At 44.9% G+C, this 17,715-nt stretch overlaps 6 non-coding genes across 6 annotated transcripts; all 6 read left to right on the top strand.

The window, feature by feature from the left end:
* Window positions 1–6,551: 6,551 nt before the first annotated feature.
* LOC116986542 lies at window positions 6,552–6,641 on the top strand. The gene has a single exon (XR_004415515.1). It is a non-coding gene; the product is annotated as a small nucleolar SNORD12/SNORD106 (small nucleolar RNA).
* A 684-nt stretch (window positions 6,642–7,325) lies between these two features.
* LOC116986539 lies at window positions 7,326–7,415 on the top strand. Its single transcript, XR_004415512.1, has one exon. It is a non-coding gene; the product is annotated as a small nucleolar SNORD12/SNORD106 (small nucleolar RNA).
* Window positions 7,416–10,398: 2,983 nt separating this feature from the next.
* LOC116986541 lies at window positions 10,399–10,488 on the top strand. Its single transcript, XR_004415514.1, has one exon. It is a non-coding gene; the product is annotated as a small nucleolar SNORD12/SNORD106 (small nucleolar RNA).
* A 3,120-nt stretch (window positions 10,489–13,608) lies between these two features.
* On the top strand, window positions 13,609–13,698 carry LOC116986538. The gene has a single exon (XR_004415511.1). It is a non-coding gene; the product is annotated as a small nucleolar SNORD12/SNORD106 (small nucleolar RNA).
* A 688-nt stretch (window positions 13,699–14,386) lies between these two features.
* Window positions 14,387–14,476, top strand: LOC116986537. Its single transcript, XR_004415510.1, has one exon. It is a non-coding gene; the product is annotated as a small nucleolar SNORD12/SNORD106 (small nucleolar RNA).
* A 1,242-nt stretch (window positions 14,477–15,718) lies between these two features.
* LOC116986540 lies at window positions 15,719–15,808 on the top strand. The gene has a single exon (XR_004415513.1). It is a non-coding gene; the product is annotated as a small nucleolar SNORD12/SNORD106 (small nucleolar RNA).
* Window positions 15,809–17,715: the final 1,907 nt, after the last annotated feature.

Genomic DNA, 17,715 nt, shown 5'->3' with positions numbered 1-17,715 from the left:
GGGTGATTTAGATCCTGATTTAATTTCCATACTTCATCCAATGCTCTCTAACAATTCTGACTATAGTTGTTCAGTTTGTTGACTGCTGAAAGCTTTTACCTAACTTTCCTCACATTTTATCAGAATACCCCTGAAAAGCTACTGATGCGCTCTAATTTTGCTTCCATGTGTAAATCCAAGACATTCAACGTGCTCTTTTGAGTCTGGTTCTGGAGTTCAGACGAGCCCTATGATCTGGTTTCAACTCTGCTTGATTGGCCAAACTACGGGGTCCAGTGGGTTAATCCAGCACTGTTCATAACCACACAACATCCCAACTTGGTTTGCAATGAGTTGTTTTTTGCCGTGTAGTGTTCTGTTTAAAGTTCTGATTCAATGGTAAATGTTGCTCAACTTTGGAAAAACTACCTGTCCAAAATTTAAATATAAGAATCTGCATTTGTATAGATGAAGCTTTTGTTTAATAACTTGCCTTAAAAATTTGACACTTAATTTTCACTTGCACAATTTGAGTGTTTGTGTGAAGTGGGGTTAAATGCACATTCTGTGTTGCTTAAGTGATAAAAAAAAAAGCACAAACCTTTGAAATGAATATGGCAATCCGTAAGATGAAGCATGCGCAGTTTAGTTTATTGTCATGTGTACCGAGGTACAGTGAAAAGCTTATGTTGCGTGCAAACCAGTCAGCAGAAAGACAAAACATGATTGCTCAACTTGAGTATCGGAGGAGGGAGGTTCTACTGCAGTTGTACAGGGTCTTGGTGAGACCACACCTGGAGTATTGCATACAGTTTTGGTCTCCAAATCTGAGGAAGGACATTATTGCCATAGAGGGAGTGCAGAGAAGGTTCACCAGACTGATTCCTGGGATGTCAGGACTGTCTTATGAAGAAAGACTGGATAGACTTGGTTTATACTCTCTAGAATTTAGGAGATTGAGAGGGGATCTTATAGAAACTTATAAAATTCTTAAGGGGTTGGACAGGCTAGATGCAGGAAGATTGCTCCCGATGTTGGGGAAGTCCAGGACAAGGGGTCACAGCTTAAGGATAAGGGGGAAATCCTTTAAAACCGAGATGAGAAGAACTTTTTTCACACAGAGAGTGGTGAATCTCTGGAACTCTCTGCCACAGAGGGTAGTCGAGGCCAGTTCATTGGCTATATTTAAGAGGGAGTTAGATGTGGCCCTTGTGGCTAAGGGGATCAGAGGGTATGGAGAGAAGGCAGGTACGGGATACTGAGTTGGATGATCAGCCATGATCATATTGAATGGCGGTGCAGGCTCGAAGGGCCGAATGGCCTACTCCTGCACCTAATTTCTATGATTACAATCGAGCCATTTACAGTGTATAGGTACATGATAAGGGAATAACATTTAGTGCAAGGTAAACAAAATGAAAACTTTGTAATGTTGTGACCAATAAAATCTTAATCCCAAGAATCTTAACCAAAAGCGCTTAGTAACTTCAAGCATAATTATTTGCTAATATTACGGCACAATAGCAGAGTTGCTGCCTTACAGCGCTTGCAGCGCCGGAGACCCGGGTTCGACCCTGATTACGGGTGCTGTCTACAGAGTTTGTACGTTCTCCCTGTGACCTGCGTGGGTTTTCTCAGAGATCTTTGGTTTCCTCCCACACTCCAAAGACGTGCAGGTATGTAGGTTAATTAGCTTGGTGTATGTGTAAATTGTCCCTAGTGTGTGCAGAGTAGTGTTAGTGTGCGGGGATTGCTGGTCGATGTGGACTCGGTGGGCCGAAGGGCCTGTTTCTGAGCTGTATCTCTAAACGAAACTAAAATAGGCTTAGATCAAATATAGTTTAAGGAATTATATCAAATATTTCTGTTGACAAGCCAAGGAAATGTATTAGATTATTTTGTCCTATCCTTGGATCTGGAAATGGAATGGGTTTATGGCTTAACAAGAAAACTTTCAGTTCAGCTTTAAACATTTTTCCTTTTGGACAAGTGTCAGAAGTAACGATTATTTCAGTGCCTGTTGTAATTCCTCCGCTGTTAAACCCATCCACCATCATATGGCAGCAAGACCCGGACAACATCCAGGCCTGAACAGATGGGTGGCAAGGTGGTCTGAAGAAGGGTCTTGACCTGAAATGTCACCCATTCCTTCTCCAGATATGCTGCCTGACGAGATATGAACACATTTTGGGTATGGTGTTTCAAGTAGAACAGTGAGGCACAGTAACAGGCCCTTTGGCCCACAATGTGCCAAGATAAACTAATCTCAAATTCCTGCATACGATCCATATCCTTCAATTCTCTGATGGGGAGTTGGAGGGAGGAAGGAATATCTCATCTTCCTTCACATGCCTATATGAACCTCTTAAAAGATGTAGGACTGGTGACTTTCAGAAGGTGTTCCATAATCGATGAAGTTGTAAGTTTTCAGTGAGATCAAAAGCCATGTGTATTTGTTGATGCTGTTGTCTGAGTTGAGTCGACCTATCTCCAGTTCTGTTGCTCTGGAACTTAAGGCAGTGGCCAGGACATATGATTGAAGTCTAGTTTCAACGGTGGGGGGTTGAAGGGAGGAAGGAATATCTCATCTTCAGTGCCAGAGAACAAACACTGGCCCATCCCTATTTAAAGTGGACGAGGGTTTGGCTTAGCATTGAGAATCGTTGATGCATTTCACTGCCTGCCTATGGAACGAGGCATCTCCTACCTGAAGAAGGGTTCTGACCCGAAATGTCACCTCCTCCTATTCTCCAGAGATGCTGCCTTACCTGCTTAGTTACTCCACAATTTTGTGTCTATCTTCGGTGCATTCCCGCAGCCAGACATCTTGCATTTTTTTAATTGAGTGCAGGCTAGACAAGTATGCAAAAGTTGGACCACTTTTACAAAACATAAAGTGCTGGAGCTACTCGGTGGGATAGGCAACATCTGTGGCGAACATGAATAAGCGACGTTTCGGGTCAAGACAAATGATGAGCATTTGACAGCACTGGCCTATATTCGCTGGAGTTTAGAAGAATGAGGGGGGACCTCATTGAAACGTACAGAATAGTGAAAGGCTTGGATAGAGTGGATGTGGGGAGGATGTTTCCACTAGTGGGAGAGTCTAGCACTAGAGGTCATAGCCTCAGAATTAAAGGATGTTTCAGGAAGGAGATGAGGAGGAATTTCTTTAGTCAGAGGGTGTGAATCTGTGGTATTCTTTGCCACAGAAGCCTGTGGAGGCAAAGACAGTGGATATATTTAAGGCAGAGATAGATACATTCGTGATCAGTAGGGGTCTTGAATGTTATGGGGAGGAGGCAGGAGAATGGGGTTAGGAGGGAGCGATAGCTCAGCCATAATTGAATGGTGGAGAAGACTTGATGGGCCAATTGGCCTAATTATACTCTTCTGATCTTAAGACACGTTTTCGCAGCATTGTCTATCAACGTCCTCCAATGATGCTGCCTGATCTGCTGAATTAGTCCAGCACATTTTTTGTTCCTTGTCTCAAGTTTTGGTCTTTGCTTCAGATTTCAACATCTATAGTCCATTGAGTTTATTCCATTGCAGATACTAAAAATTGGGGTTTTCTGGCGCATAGACTCTGGAGAATGCAGATGCTGACATTTGGAGCAAAATCCAGTCTCTTGAATCAATTAATTGCATTTGATTTTGCTCCAGATTCTAGCACCAGCTGTCTCTTAAGTCTGAGGTACACAAAATTGCTGGAGGAACTCAGCGGGTGCAGCAGCATCTATGGAGCGAAGGAAATAGGCGACGTTTCGGGCCGAAACCCTTCTTCAGACTGTCTCTTAAGTCTATTGCATTAGATTTTACTCCAGAACTCCGAACTGCCTGGGTTGCACCAAGAACTTTGTGCTTGCTTTGTATTTGTGCTATATCGTCGTTTTTATTTATTGAACATTTTGTTTGTTGAAACGTGGAACAGCAGGTGCTGGTTTGCACAAAAGGGCACAAAGTGCTGAAGTAATTCAGCAGGTCAGGCACTGGCAGCATGTCAAAACGTAGATACACGGATCTTGAGTCTTTGCATTGGATATTGCTCCAGATTCCAGCATCTACAGCCTCTTGAATCTATTCCATTGTATTTTGCTCCAGATTCCAGCTTGACTATTGCATTGGACCTTGCTCCGGATTATAGCATCTGTCGTCTATTGACTCCACAGTATTGTATCTTGCTCCAGATTCCATCTTGACACTACAGCAATGGACCTTGTTCCATATTCCAGCTTCACTCTACTGCATGGGACATTGCTCCAAATTCAAGTTAGTCCAGTACTTTGTGTATGGTCAAACTCAGCGGGACAGGCAGCATATCGGGATAGAAAAATGGGTGACGTGATCCGCTGTGTTATTCCAGCACTTTGTGTCCAACTTTGGTTTAAACCAGCATTCCCACACACTTCTACTACACACTGGATGCATCTTGCTCCAGATTCCAGCCTCACTCTCTACTAATCTACTAACATGCACATTGTTGCAGATTCCAGCCTGACCCTACTACACTGCAGACCAACACAGAAAGCTGCAGAAACGTAGCATCAAAGATACTAGAGCTCCTCTATTATAATTTGGGCAGCATCTCTGTACGAGACGTCGCTGAGAGACGTCTCCGTGTCTATCACAGATAAGCCACACCCCTCATGAATGGTAATGAGATGAGGCGGCGATGTAAGGGGACGGCGCATGCGCGAGGGGGCCATATAAGGGTACGGCGCATGCGTGAGGGGGGCATATAAGCCGTTGCGCGGCGGCCATCGGTCTCTGTTGGTGGCGAGTGAGGTGAGTGGTGGTGCGGTCTCCCTCTCTCCCTGCACACACTCTCCCCCTCCACTCTCTCCCCCTCTCCCTCTCTCCCTGCACACTCCCCCCCCCCCCTCACTCTCTCCCCCCTCACACTCTCCCCCCTTCACTCTCTCCTCACTCTCTTCCCCCCCCCCTCACCTCACTCTCCCCCCCCCCTCACTCTCTCCCCCCCCCCCCCCCCCCCTCACTCTTCCCCCCCCCCACTCTCCTCTCCCTTCACCACTCTGTCTCCACGGTGGCGCAGCGCTAGAGTTGCCGCCTCACAGCGCCGGAGGAGACGCGAGTTCGATCCCGACCGACTCCCGCCTGCTGGCTGCGTGGAGTTTGCACGCTCTCTCTCCCCGTGTCCCACGTGGGTTTTCCCAGTCCGAGAAGTTCGGTTTCCTCCCACACACTCCACAAAGACGTGCGGGTTTCTAGATTGTCCTGGTATAAAGGTCAACATTGTCGCTAGTAATGCAATGTGTAGGGTAAAGATTAATGTGTAAGTGTGTGTGGAGATCGCAGGTCGGCGCGGACACGGTGGGCCGAACTAAACTCTCTTCCCCGCCAATACTTCTGTTGCTTCATGCTGTTTGTGTTTTCTATGTTGATTTTTATTTAATAATTTTTAATGTTCGCTTTCATGTTGTTTAGTTAATTTTGATCCGCGTAGTTACTGCTTGCCCAATATCGGAGATGTAATGTTTAGCTTTAGTGATAAAGTTAAACATATGCTATACATTTTTATGTAATGTTGCACCTTGTCTGGCCCTTGTGTCCGAAATAAAGTTTATTAAATTAAAGCGCGGAATCAGGCCCTTCGGCCCACCGAGTCCACGCCGACCCGCACACAAATACTAGGCCGGGACCGTCTCAATTTTTTTTTACCAAAGCCAATTAACCTACAAACCTGCACGCCTTTGGAGTGTGGGAGGCAACCGAAGCACCCGGAGAAAACCCCACGCGTTCACGGGGAGAATGTACAAATTCCGTACAGACAGCAGCCGAGGACAGGATCAAACCTGGGGTTTGATGGTCCACACGTGGGATCCGATTCAGCTTTGGGGCCAAGCCCAACGGTTTATTGTTCTGTGTAATTATTATCTGCTTTAACTGCAAGCTCTGGTAGCTTGTGGCATATGCCCACCCATTCCCCTCTATGAATATAAATGTTGCCCCTCGGGTTACTATCAAATATTGCTCCTCCAAAGCAGCCGAGGTGCTGCCTGTCCCCCGCTGAGTTACTCCAGCATTTTGTGCGTTTCTTTCTTTATAAAGATCAGCGTGCTTAACTACAAAATCCATCTTTGCCATATAACAGCCAGAGTGAAACTTTGGTGAGATTTAAATAGTTGATTGCGAAGCTCACGTCAAATAGTTAGGGTTGACACTGAGCTGGTTTGCTATTGTCATTTGGTTTTATCTTCAATCCAACTGTGGCAGATGTTTGGATTATTTGGTTACTGAATCTAGAGGCTTTGAAGCTTGATGAACGGGGACAATGGCGCAGATTAATGTCTTGCTGGACTTTGTGAATGGACACATTTAGCCACTCGTGTTAGGTTACACTGTTAATGCTGGCTTTCTGCAGTGATTTCAATGAGTTTTTTCTGAACAGTGGTTTAAAATTGTGACGGATTTTAAAAATCAGTGTTTGTCAATTAAGTATGAATGTTGTCTTCCTGCACAGGGTGTATGCAGAAATGAATGTCAGATGTGGAGCAGTGGGTGCAGCCAGCTCAGGTACATTGCTAATTAATCCTTCAGCTAATCTTCTCAGTCTAGTAAATGATGTTGAAACTTTTTTCCCCGTCTTATCGATCATGCTGATTATGAGCAAATAAGCCAAATGTATCTGATGCTAGCAAAGACATTGGTTAAATCTGACACGTTTTTGTGTACGAACTGACCCAAGTTTACTTTTCCAGGAGTGAAGAGCTGCGAGGAACAGCTGCAGATCCAGGTAGGTGTTGGTACTTTTTTGGGGATGGGAATAGGTTCCTTACAGCGCCCTCCATAATGTTTGGGACAAAGGCCCATCATTTATTTATTTGCCTCTCTACTCCACAATTTTGGATTTGTAATAGAAAAAAAATCACATGTGGTTAAAGTGCACATTGCCAGATTTTAATAAAGGCCATTTTTATACATTTTGGTTTCACCATGTAGAAATTAAAGCAATGTTTATTCATAGACCCCCTATTTCAGGACGCCATAATGTTTGGGACAGAGCAATGTCATGTAAATGAAAGTAGTCATGTTTAGTATTATGTTCCATATCCTTTGTATGCAATGAAGAATGGTTCTGATCTGTCGGACAGGTGTTTGGGGATTTTTCTTTATTATAGAGAGAAAAATTGTCATCAGCTGTGGAGGTCTTCCTTGGCCTGCCAGTCCCTTTGCGTACACGGTGAAGCATTTAAAATTCAAGTCGTAAATTAAGTATGAATGTTGTCTTCCTTCACAGGGTAGATGCAGAAATGGATGTCACACGTGGAGCAGTGGGTGCAGCCAGCTCAGGTACGTTGATAATTAATCCTTCAGCTAATCTGATTCTAGTAAATGATGTTGAAACTTTTTTCCCCGTCTTATCGATCATGCTGATTATGAGCAAATAAGCCAAATGTATCTGATGCTAGCAAAGACATTGGTTAAATCTGGCACCTTTTTGTGTACGAACTGACCCGAGTTTACTTTTCCAGGTGTGAAGAGCTCCGAGGAACAGCTGCAGATCCAGGTAGGTGGTGGTACTTTTTTTGGGGGTGGGAATAGGTTAGTTACAATGCCCTCTAATGTTTGCGACAGACCCATCATTTATTTGCCTCTACTCCACAATTTCAGATTTGAAATAGAAAAAAAATCACATGTGGTTAAAGTGCACATTGTCAGATATTAATGATTAATGTTAATGTAAAATTAATGCAATGTTTATTCGTAGCCGCCCTATATCATGTCACCATAATGTTTGGGACAGAGCAATGTCATGTAAATGAAAGTGGTCATGTTTAGTATCCACAGCAAAAAAAAAATTTCCCAAACACTCAAAAAAAGCATAAGATAAAGATGGTTGTGATGCTCTGCCAGGCCTGTATTGCAGCCATCTTTATCTTATGCTTTATTTGAGAGTTCGGGAATTCTTTTTTTGCGGTGGATGTCTTTCCTTGGCCTGCCAGTCCCTTTGCGATTTGTAAACTCGCCAGTGCTCTCTTCTTAATGATGTTCCAAAACAGCTGATTTGGTATGGCTGATGACTTAACAGTTTTATTCTTGTTTCTCAGTCTCATAATGGCTTCTTTGACTTTCATTGGCATAACTTTGGCCCTCACTTTGATGCATAATTTTCTGCATTAAATGTGCATTTTAACCACATGGTGATTTTTTTTCTTCTCTTTCCTATTACAAATCTCAAATTGTGGAGCAGAGGCAAATAAACAAATCATGGGCCTTTGTCCCAAACATTATGGAGGGCACTGTATATCGAGCGAGCTCTACCACACTGCAGAAGAGCACAAAAAGCTGCAGTAACTCAGCGGTACAGGCAGCATCTCTGGAGAGACGTTGCTGTGTGACTAGCACAGATAAGCCACACCACTCATGAATGAGTAGTAATGAGGCGGATATATAAGATTGCAGTGCATGTTTGATGGCCATATATGGTTACGGCGCATGCGTGAGGACTATATAAGGTCACGGCGCATGCACGAGGGCCATATAAGGGGGCAGCACATGCATGAGGGCCATATACGGGTTCCTGCGCAGGCGTGAGGCGGCTATATAAGCGGCGCAGCGGCCATTGGTAGATTGGTGATGAGGAGGTGTGTTGGTGCGGTCTCTCTTTCTCTCTCCCTGCCTGCACACACTCTCCCTGCCTGCACTCTCTCTCTCCCTGCCTGCACTCTCTCTCTCTCTCTCACTCACTGCACTCTCTCTCTCCCTGCCTGCACTCTCTCTCTCTCTCTCTCTCACTCACTGCACTCTCTCTCTCTCTCTCTCTCACTGCACTCTCTCTCTCTCTCTCACTGCACACTCTCTCTCTCTCCCTGCACTCTCTCCCCTTCACACTCCCCGCACTCTCTCCCTGCACTTCCACCACCGTAGTCTCTCACCATCTCCCCCGGGCCCCGAGATCTGCCTCCCCCGGCACTGCCTGGCCCGCTGTAGCTTCATGCTGTTGATTGTGGAGCAGAGGCGTTCATCCACGATGATTTTGTAAAAAGCCATTTTGTTGATTGTATTTAATAAAATACTATTTTGACTTTGAAATTGTTTATTTTTATTAATCCACGTGGTATTGCTTGCTCAAGTGAGATCAGTGGAATAATGTTTAGCTTTAAGGCCCTGTCCCACTTGCGTGTCCTTGGCACGCAAATCACGAGCCTTCCTCATTGCGTTGAGACGCCAGGGCATCATGTGGCAGCGCGGAGGGGTATGGAGTCGTGCGCGGTATCGCGGCGCTCCAAAATTTTGAAACAAACAAAATCTTTGCGCGCCACCGGCCTGTCACATAACTGACGGCCAAAGTGGGACAGGCCCAAGACCCTGGCACGACGCAACGTCTCACCTCCAAAATCAGCTGAATCAGGCAAACGATCGCCGTTGCGGTCGGTATCCGCCCCCACTTCTACTCCCAGAGCAGGGGCCAGGAAAATTGAAGATAGACACAAAATGCTGGAGTAACTCAGCGGGACCGGCAGCATCTCTGGAGAGAAGAAGGAATAGATGACGTTCGGGTCAAGACCCTTCTTTCAAATTGAAGAAGTCTCGACCCGAAACGTCACCCATTGCTTCTCTCCAGATATGCTGCCGGTCCCGCTGAGTTACTCCTGCATTTTGTGTCTATCGTCAAATGTCGTCACGCGCACCAGAAGGCTGTGCGGGCGCATGAAGTCGTGCGCGACCGTCAAGTAATTAGCGTGCCAAGGAGACACGCCAGTGGGACAGGGGCTTAAGAGACAAAGCGCGGAAACGGGCCCATTTGGCCCACCGAGTCCACGCCGACCCGCACACAAGTACTAGGTCGGGACAGTCACAATTTTTTACCGAAGCCAATTGATCTACAAACCTAGACGTCTTTGTGTTATTTTGGTTTAGAAACACAGTGCGGAAACTGAGTTACCCAGCATTTTGTGCGTATCTTTTTATAAACATCAATGTGCTTAACTACAAAATTTATTTTTGCCACATGACGGCTAGAGTGAAACTTTGGTGAGATTTAAATAGTGGATTGCGAAGCGCATGTCAAATGGTTGGGAGTTGTCATTTGGTTTCATCTTCAATCAACTGGCAGATGTTTGGATTATTTGGTTACTGATTCTAGAGACTGGAGATTGATGAACGGGGACAATGGAGCAGATTGATGTCTTGCTGGACTTTGGGAATGGACATATTTAACCACTCGTGTTAGGCTACACTGTTAATGCTGGCTTTCTGCAGTGATTTCAATTAGTTTTTTCTGAACAGCAGTGGTTTAAAATTGTACATTGTGATAGATTTAAAAATTGTCGTGAATTAAGTATGAATGTTGTCTTCCTGCATAGGGTGGATGCAGAAATGGATGTCACATGTGGAGCAGTGGGTGCAGGCAGCTCAGGTACGTTGATAAATAATCCTTCAGCTAATCATCTCAGTCTAGTAAATGATGTTGAAACTTTTTTCCCCATCTTATCGATCATGCTGATTATGAGCAAATAAGCCAAATGTATCTGATGCTAGCAAAGACATTGGTTAAATCTGGCACGTTTTTGTGTACGAACTGACCCAAGTTTACTTTTCCAGGAGTGAAGAGCTGCGAGGAACAGCTGCAGATCCAGGTAGGTGTTGGTACTTTTTTGGGGATGGGAATAGGCTCCTTACAGCGCCCTCCATAATGTTTGGGACAAAGGCCCATCATTTATTTATTTGCCTCTACTCCACAACTCCACAAAAATCACATGTGGTTAAATTGCACATTGTCAGATATTAACCATATATAACCATATAACAATTACAGCACGGAAACAGGTCCCATCTACCTACACTCAGACCATAACCCTCCATTCCTTTCCCATCCATATACCTATCCAATTTATTTTTGAAGGATAAAATCGAACCTGCCTCCACCACTTCCCCTGGAAGCTCATTCCACACCACTACCACTCTCTGAGTAAAGAAGTTCCCCCTCATGTTACCCCTAAACTTCTGTCCCTTAATTCTGAAGTAATGTCCTCTTGTTTGAATCTTCTCTATTCTCAAAGGGAAAAGCTTATCCACGTCAACTCCGTCAAATCTCCTCTGTAATCTCTCTATTTTGTTGACATCCTTCCTATAATTGGGCGACCAAAATTGTACACCATACTCCAGAATTGGTCTCACCAATGCCTTGTACAATTTTAACATTACATCCCAACTTCTATACTCAATGCTCTGATTTATAAAGGCTAGCATACCAAAAGCTTTCTTTACCACCTATCTACATGAGATTCTACCTTCAGGGAACTGCATTCCTCAATTCGCTACCATTTACCATGTACGTCCTATTGTCCTGCCAAGATGTAGCACCTCACACTTATCAGCATTAAACTCCCATCTGCCATCTTTCAGCCCAAATGGCCTAAATCTCTCTGTAGACTTTGGTGGTGTTCATTATCCACAACACCACCTATTTTAGTATAATCTGCATACATACTAATCCAATTTACCACACCTGCATCCAGATCATTGATGTGCATGACAAACAGCCATCCACCATTACTCTCTGGCGTCTCCCATTCAGCCACTGTTGAATCCATCTTGCTACTCCTGCATTTATACCCAACAATTGAACCTTCTTAACCGCCTTAATATATTAATAAAGTCAAAACCATGTAAAAATTAATGCAATGTTTATTCGTAGCCCCCCCTAAGATAAAGAAGATAAGCCTTCTTTATCTTATGCTTTTTTTGAGAGTTTGGGAATTTTTATTTGCTGTGGATGTCTTTCCCTGGCCTGCCAGTCCCTTTGCCATTAGTAAACTCGCCAGTGCTCTCTTTCTTAATGATGTTCCAAACAGTTGATTTTGGTAAGACGAAGGTAGGGCTGATGACTCTTAACAGTTTTATTCTTGTTTCTCAGTCTCATAATGGCTTCTTTGACTTTCATTGGCACTTTGGCCCTCACTTTGATGCATAATTTTCTGCATAAATGTGCATTTTAACCACATGGTGATTTTTTTTTCTCTCTTTCCTATTACAAATCTCAAATTGTGGAGCAGAGGCAAATAAACAAATCATGGGCCTTTGTCCCAAACATTATGGAGGGCACTGTATATCGATCGAGCTCTACCACACTGCAGAAGAGCACAAAAAGCTGCAGTAACTCAGCGGTACAGGCAGCATCTCTAGAGAGACGTTGCTGTGTCTGTGTCTAGCACAGATAAGCCACACCACTCATGAATGAGTAGTAATGAGGCGGATATATAAGATTGCAGTGCATGTTTGATGGCCATATATGGTTACGGCGCATGCGTGAGGACTATGTAATGTCACGGCGCATGCACAGGGGGCTTTATAAGGTCACGGCGCATGCGTGGGAGCTATATAAGGTCACGGCGCATGCACAAGGGCCATATAAGGGGGCGGCGCATGCACAAGGGCCATATACGGGTTCCTGCGCAGGCGTGAGGCGGCTATATAAGCCGCAGCAGAGCGGCCATTGGTAGATTGGTGATGAGGAGGTGTGTTGGTGTGGTCTCTCACCTTCTGTCCCTGCTCTCACTCCCTGCCTGCTCTCACTCCCTGCTCTCACTCTCCCCCTGCCTGCACTCTCTCTATCCCTGCCTGCTCTCTCTCTCACTCTCCCTGCTCTCCCTCTCTCCCTGCTCTCACTCTCCCCCTGCCTGCACTCTCTCTCTCCCTGCCTGCACTCTCTCTATCCCTGCCTGCTCTCTCCCTCTCTCTCCCTGCTCTCACTCTCCCTGCCTGCATTCTTTCTCTCTCCCTCCCTGCACTCTCTCCCCTTCACACTCCCCGCACTCTCTCCCTGCACTTCCACCACCGTAGTCTCTCACCATCTCCCCCGGGCCCCGAGATCTGCCTCCCCTGGCACTGCCTGGCCCGCTGTAGCTTCATGCTGTTGATTGTGGAGCAGAGGCGTTCATCCACGATGATTTTGTAAAAAGCCATTTTGTTGATTGTATTTAATAAAAGACTATTTTGACTTTGAAATTGTTTATTGTTTTTAATCCACGTAGTATTGCATGCTCATGTGAGATCAGTGGAATAATGTTTAGCTTTAAGTCCCACTTGCTGTCCTTGGCACACGCAAATTACGAGACCTCGTTATCGCGTAGAGGCGCACGGGCATCATGTGGCCGCGCGGGGCCGGTCCCACTGAGAAGCGCGGAGGGGTATGGAGTCGTGTGCGATATCGCGGCGCTCTGAAATTTTGTAGCAAACAAAATCTTTGCGCGCCACCGGCCTCTCGTGTAACTGACGGTCAAAGTGGGACAGGCCCAACACCCTGGCGCGACACAACGTCTCACCTCCAAAAGCATTCCCAAAGTCTAGCAAGACATCAATCTGTTCCATTGTGAGTGAAACTTTGGTGAGATTTAAATAGTTGATTGCGAAGCTCATGTCAAATGGTTGGGGGTTGTCATTTGGTTTCCTGCTGGCTTCCTGCAGTGATTTCAATCAGTGTTTTTCCTGAACAGCAGTGGTTTAAAATTGTACATTGTGGCGAATTTAAAAAAATCAAGTAGTCAATTAAGTATGAATGTTGTCTTCCTGCACAGGGTGGATGCTGAAATGGATGTCACATGTGGAGCAGTGGGTGCAGGCAGCTCAGGTACGTTGATAACTAATCCGTCAGCTAATCTTATTCTAGTAAATGATGTTGAAACTTTTTTCCCCGTCTTATCGATCATGCTGATTATGAGCAAATAAGCCAAATGTATCTGATGCTAGCAAAGACAGTGGTTAAATCTGGCACCTTTTTGTGTACGAACTTACCCGAGTTTACTTTTCCAGGAGTGAAGAGCTGCGAGGAACAGCTGCAGATCCAGGTAGGTGTTGGTACTTTTTTGGGGATGGGAATAGGTTCCTTACAGCGCCCTCCATAATGTTTGGGACAAAGGCCCATCATTTATTTATTTGCCTCTACTTCACAATTTGAGATTTGTAATAGAAAAAAAATCACATGTGGTTAAAGTGCACATTGTCAGATTTTAATAAAGGCCATTTTTATACATTTTGGTTTCACCATGTAGAAATTACAGCAATGTTTATACATAGTCCCGTCATTTCAGGACACCATAATATTTGGGAAACAGCAATGTCATGTAAATGAAAGTAGTCATGTTCAGTATTATGTTCCATATCCTTTGTTTGCAATGAAGAGTGTTTCTGATCTGTCGGACAGGTGTTTGGGGATTTTTCTTTATAAATAGAGAGAATTCTTCAGTCATCAGCTGTGGAGGTCTTCCTTGGCCTGCCAGTCCCTTTGCGTACATTGTGAAGGATTTAAAATTCAAGTTGTAAATTAAGTAAGAATGTTGTCTTCCTGCACAGGGTGGATGCAGAAATGGATGTCACATGTGGAGCAGTGGGTGCAGCCAGCTCAGGTACGTTGATAATTAATCCGTCAGCTAATCTTCTTATTCTAGTAAATGATGTTGAAACTTTTTTCCCCGTCTTATCGATCATGCTGATTATGAGCAAATAAGCCAAATGTATCTGATGCTAGCAAAGACATTGGTTAAATCTGGCACCTTTTTGTGTATGAATTGACCCGAGTTTACTTTTCCAGGTGTGAAGAGCTCCGAGGAACAGCTGCAGATCCGGGTAGGTGGTGGCACTTTTTTGGGGGTGGGAATAGGTATCGAGCTCTCATCACATCTTCCAGCCAGGCAATTATCTTCACTTAACTAGTTTCAATAATTATTCGAGGCACAGGGAATTGCTGCATCTGCAATCTTAGTAGAACACAGTGTTGGAGGAGCTCAATGTTCATTCAATTGAATTGTCAGCTTCCCAATTGGGGGTATGAGGTGCTGTTCCTCCAAAGATACACACAGGGAGCTGGAATAACTCCTCCAGTTATTTTTTGTTTGCTGTAGTTGGGCAATTTACAAACTAAGAATGTTGATGTGAGAGTATCGATGGTTCCTCACCTCATTGCTAGTACTAACCTGAGTTGTTGGGGGATGGTTCAGTTGTGTTTTGCAGAGCTGCCAAGTAGTACGGGTTTTCCGTATTTTGTACGGAAATGCGTTAAGAATACGGATGTACGGTTTTGTGTTGTTAAATACGGATTTTTTAGAGTTCCGTATTTAACAACGCAAAATCGCCCAAGGATAATCGTAACAACGAGGTGCAGCTGGGAACGGCCGGGATTGGCCCGACTTCCTGTTTCGTTGCCGGTGGGGTTGACTTTGCATCTTGCTGCTTAGAAAATGCAGGGATGTGGGGGGTCATGCTGTACCTCTGGGGATTGTAACAGATTAAATCTATCGGTGTTGTGGGTTTCAAGATCTGGATGATTGTTTTCGTGAGCGTTGGTCTGCCGCCATTTTTGGGTTGGGGTCTCTCGTTCTTTCTCACTCTCGCTCTCTCTCCCTCTCTTGCTGTGTCACTCTGTCTTTCACTCTCTCCCGCTCCCCATCTCGTCTCTCTCGTTCACTAACTCACCCTCTCGCCTCGGCATTCCCGGAATTATTTTGCTTTTTGCGGGGACGGCTGCATCTGCGGTTCCTTCCTGTTGGGGGGGGGGGGGGGGGGGGGCGGGGAGTGGGAATGGGCACATTTAGCTACTCATGTTATGTTACACTGTTAATGCTGGCTTTCTGCAGTGATTTCAATCGGTGTTTGTCAATTAAGTATGAATGTTGTCTTCCTGCACAGGGTGGATGCAGAAATGGATGTCACATGTGGAGCAATGGGGGCAGGCAGCTCAGGTACGTTGATAATTAATCCGTCAGCTCATCTTCTCAGTCTAGTAAATGATGTTGAAACTTTTTTCCCCGTCTTATCGATCATGCTGATTATGAGCAAATAAGCCAAATATATCTGATGCTAGCAAAGACATTGGTTAAATCTGGCACCTTTTTGTGTACGAATTGACCCGAGTTTACTTTTCCAGATGTGAAGAGCTCTGAGGAAGAGCTGCAGATCCAGGTAGGTGTTGGTACTTTTTTGAGGGTGGGAATGGGTTCCTTATTTCTAGCTCACATCACTTATTCCAGCGAGGCAATTATCTCCACTTTACTAGTAGTTCACAATTTTGTTGCTTTATTGTCCAATTATAAATATTATTTTGAAATTCTAGTTATAAATAAATTGTGTATTTCCTTCCACTGTACCGTATGGCCTGCTCTACCTCTCCAGTAATTCGTTTTTTGAGCATGTCACGAGTAGACACCATTTTAGTGATTACGTGATACTTCTTTCCCAAGTCTAAAGTTTTAGAGGAGATCGACAGAATTGTAATACAGACAACATGTTGATAGCTATTTGAGATAGTCACCAATTATCTGAAGGTGGGTCCTGACCTGAAGCGTGAGTCACCTCTCCATATTCTCCAGGGATGCTGCCTGTCTCGCTGAGTTACTCCAGCACTCCGTGTCCATATTCTCCAGGGATGCTGCCTGTCTCTCTGAGTTACTCCAGCTCCTTGTGTCCTGGAAATGCCTCAAATGGTTTAAAGGCCATGGTTTGAGTTGCTGCATGATTTTGATATATTGGTCTGAGATTCAGGAACGTTTGCGGGGTGCATGATGGGGTACCAGACACATCCAAGGTGAATGCGAGAACAGTGGTCCCCTTCTGTTGTTTTTGTATGATGACCATCAAATTGAATGACTATTCTAATTATCTGTGTATTTTTGTTCTGAACCTTTTTCTTTTGTTTACAGAATTCAAGCTTTCCATGAATTTGCGTTTGAACTCGCAAGATGTACATTTCAAATAAATGTTTTGCTTTCTTAAATTCTTTGAATATGACTTCAAATTATTGCTGGAGTGTCAAATGTCTGCATTTCAATTTACGTACTTGGTCATGTTGCAAGTATGGCGAGGTACAGGCACCATGAGCGTATTACTTGCAGCAGTGTCACAGGCAGACTTGGGCAATACATCCCACCCACTGTCTTGGATAAATTGTGTAAGCACAACTGGAAAAGTAGTACAAAGTGGTGCACTGATGTCTGATGCTGAAATTGGGGATTGAGCAGGTCATAAGTGATGGGAGCAGAATTCAATTATGGCTGATCTACCTCTCCCTCCTAACCCCATTCTCCTGCCTTCTCCCCATAACCCCTGACCTATAGAGTGTTCAAGAACCTGACGTAGGAATGTAGAAGGTACACAAAATTGCTGGGGAAACTCAGCGGGTGCAGCAGCATCTATGGAGCGAAGGAAATAGGCGACGTTTCGGGCCGAAACCCTTCTTCAGAATGTAGATATTCATGGTGTGTGACTGGGTTTCTGGCACCTTGGTGACAGTTTAGAGATACAGTGCGGAAACTGGCCCACCGGGTCCGCGCCCACCAGCGATCCCCGCACATTAACACCATCCTACACCCACTCGGGACAATTTTTACATTTACCGAGCCAATTAATCTACAAACCTGTACGAATCTAGAATGTAGGAGGAAACCAAAGATCTCGGAGATAACCCACGTTATCCACAGGGAGAACGTACAAACTCCGTACAGACAGCACCCGTAGTCTGGATCGAACCCGGTTCTCTGGCGCTGCATTCACTGTGAGGCAGCAACTCTACCGCTGCGCCACCATAACCACCCGGTTGGTGTGGCCTGGATGGGTAGAGCTCCTTTGATACATGTCACTGCCTTGAGACAGTGCTTCATGTAATGCTTTGCCCCTCATGCCATGGACTGAGGCCACTACTTTCTGGAGCCTCTTGTGTTCCTGTCATTGGAATTGCTGCAACAAGCTGTGATGCAAACATCAGGCTGCTTCCCTCAG

Source organism: Amblyraja radiata, chromosome 23 (genome assembly GCF_010909765.2).
Source record: "Amblyraja radiata isolate CabotCenter1 chromosome 23, sAmbRad1.1.pri, whole genome shotgun sequence".
In the NCBI taxonomy this organism is placed as follows: Eukaryota; Metazoa; Chordata; class Chondrichthyes; order Rajiformes; family Rajidae; genus Amblyraja; species Amblyraja radiata.
Note: the sequence above shows the minus strand (reverse complement) of the source record. Positions and strands in the feature narration are given on the sequence as shown.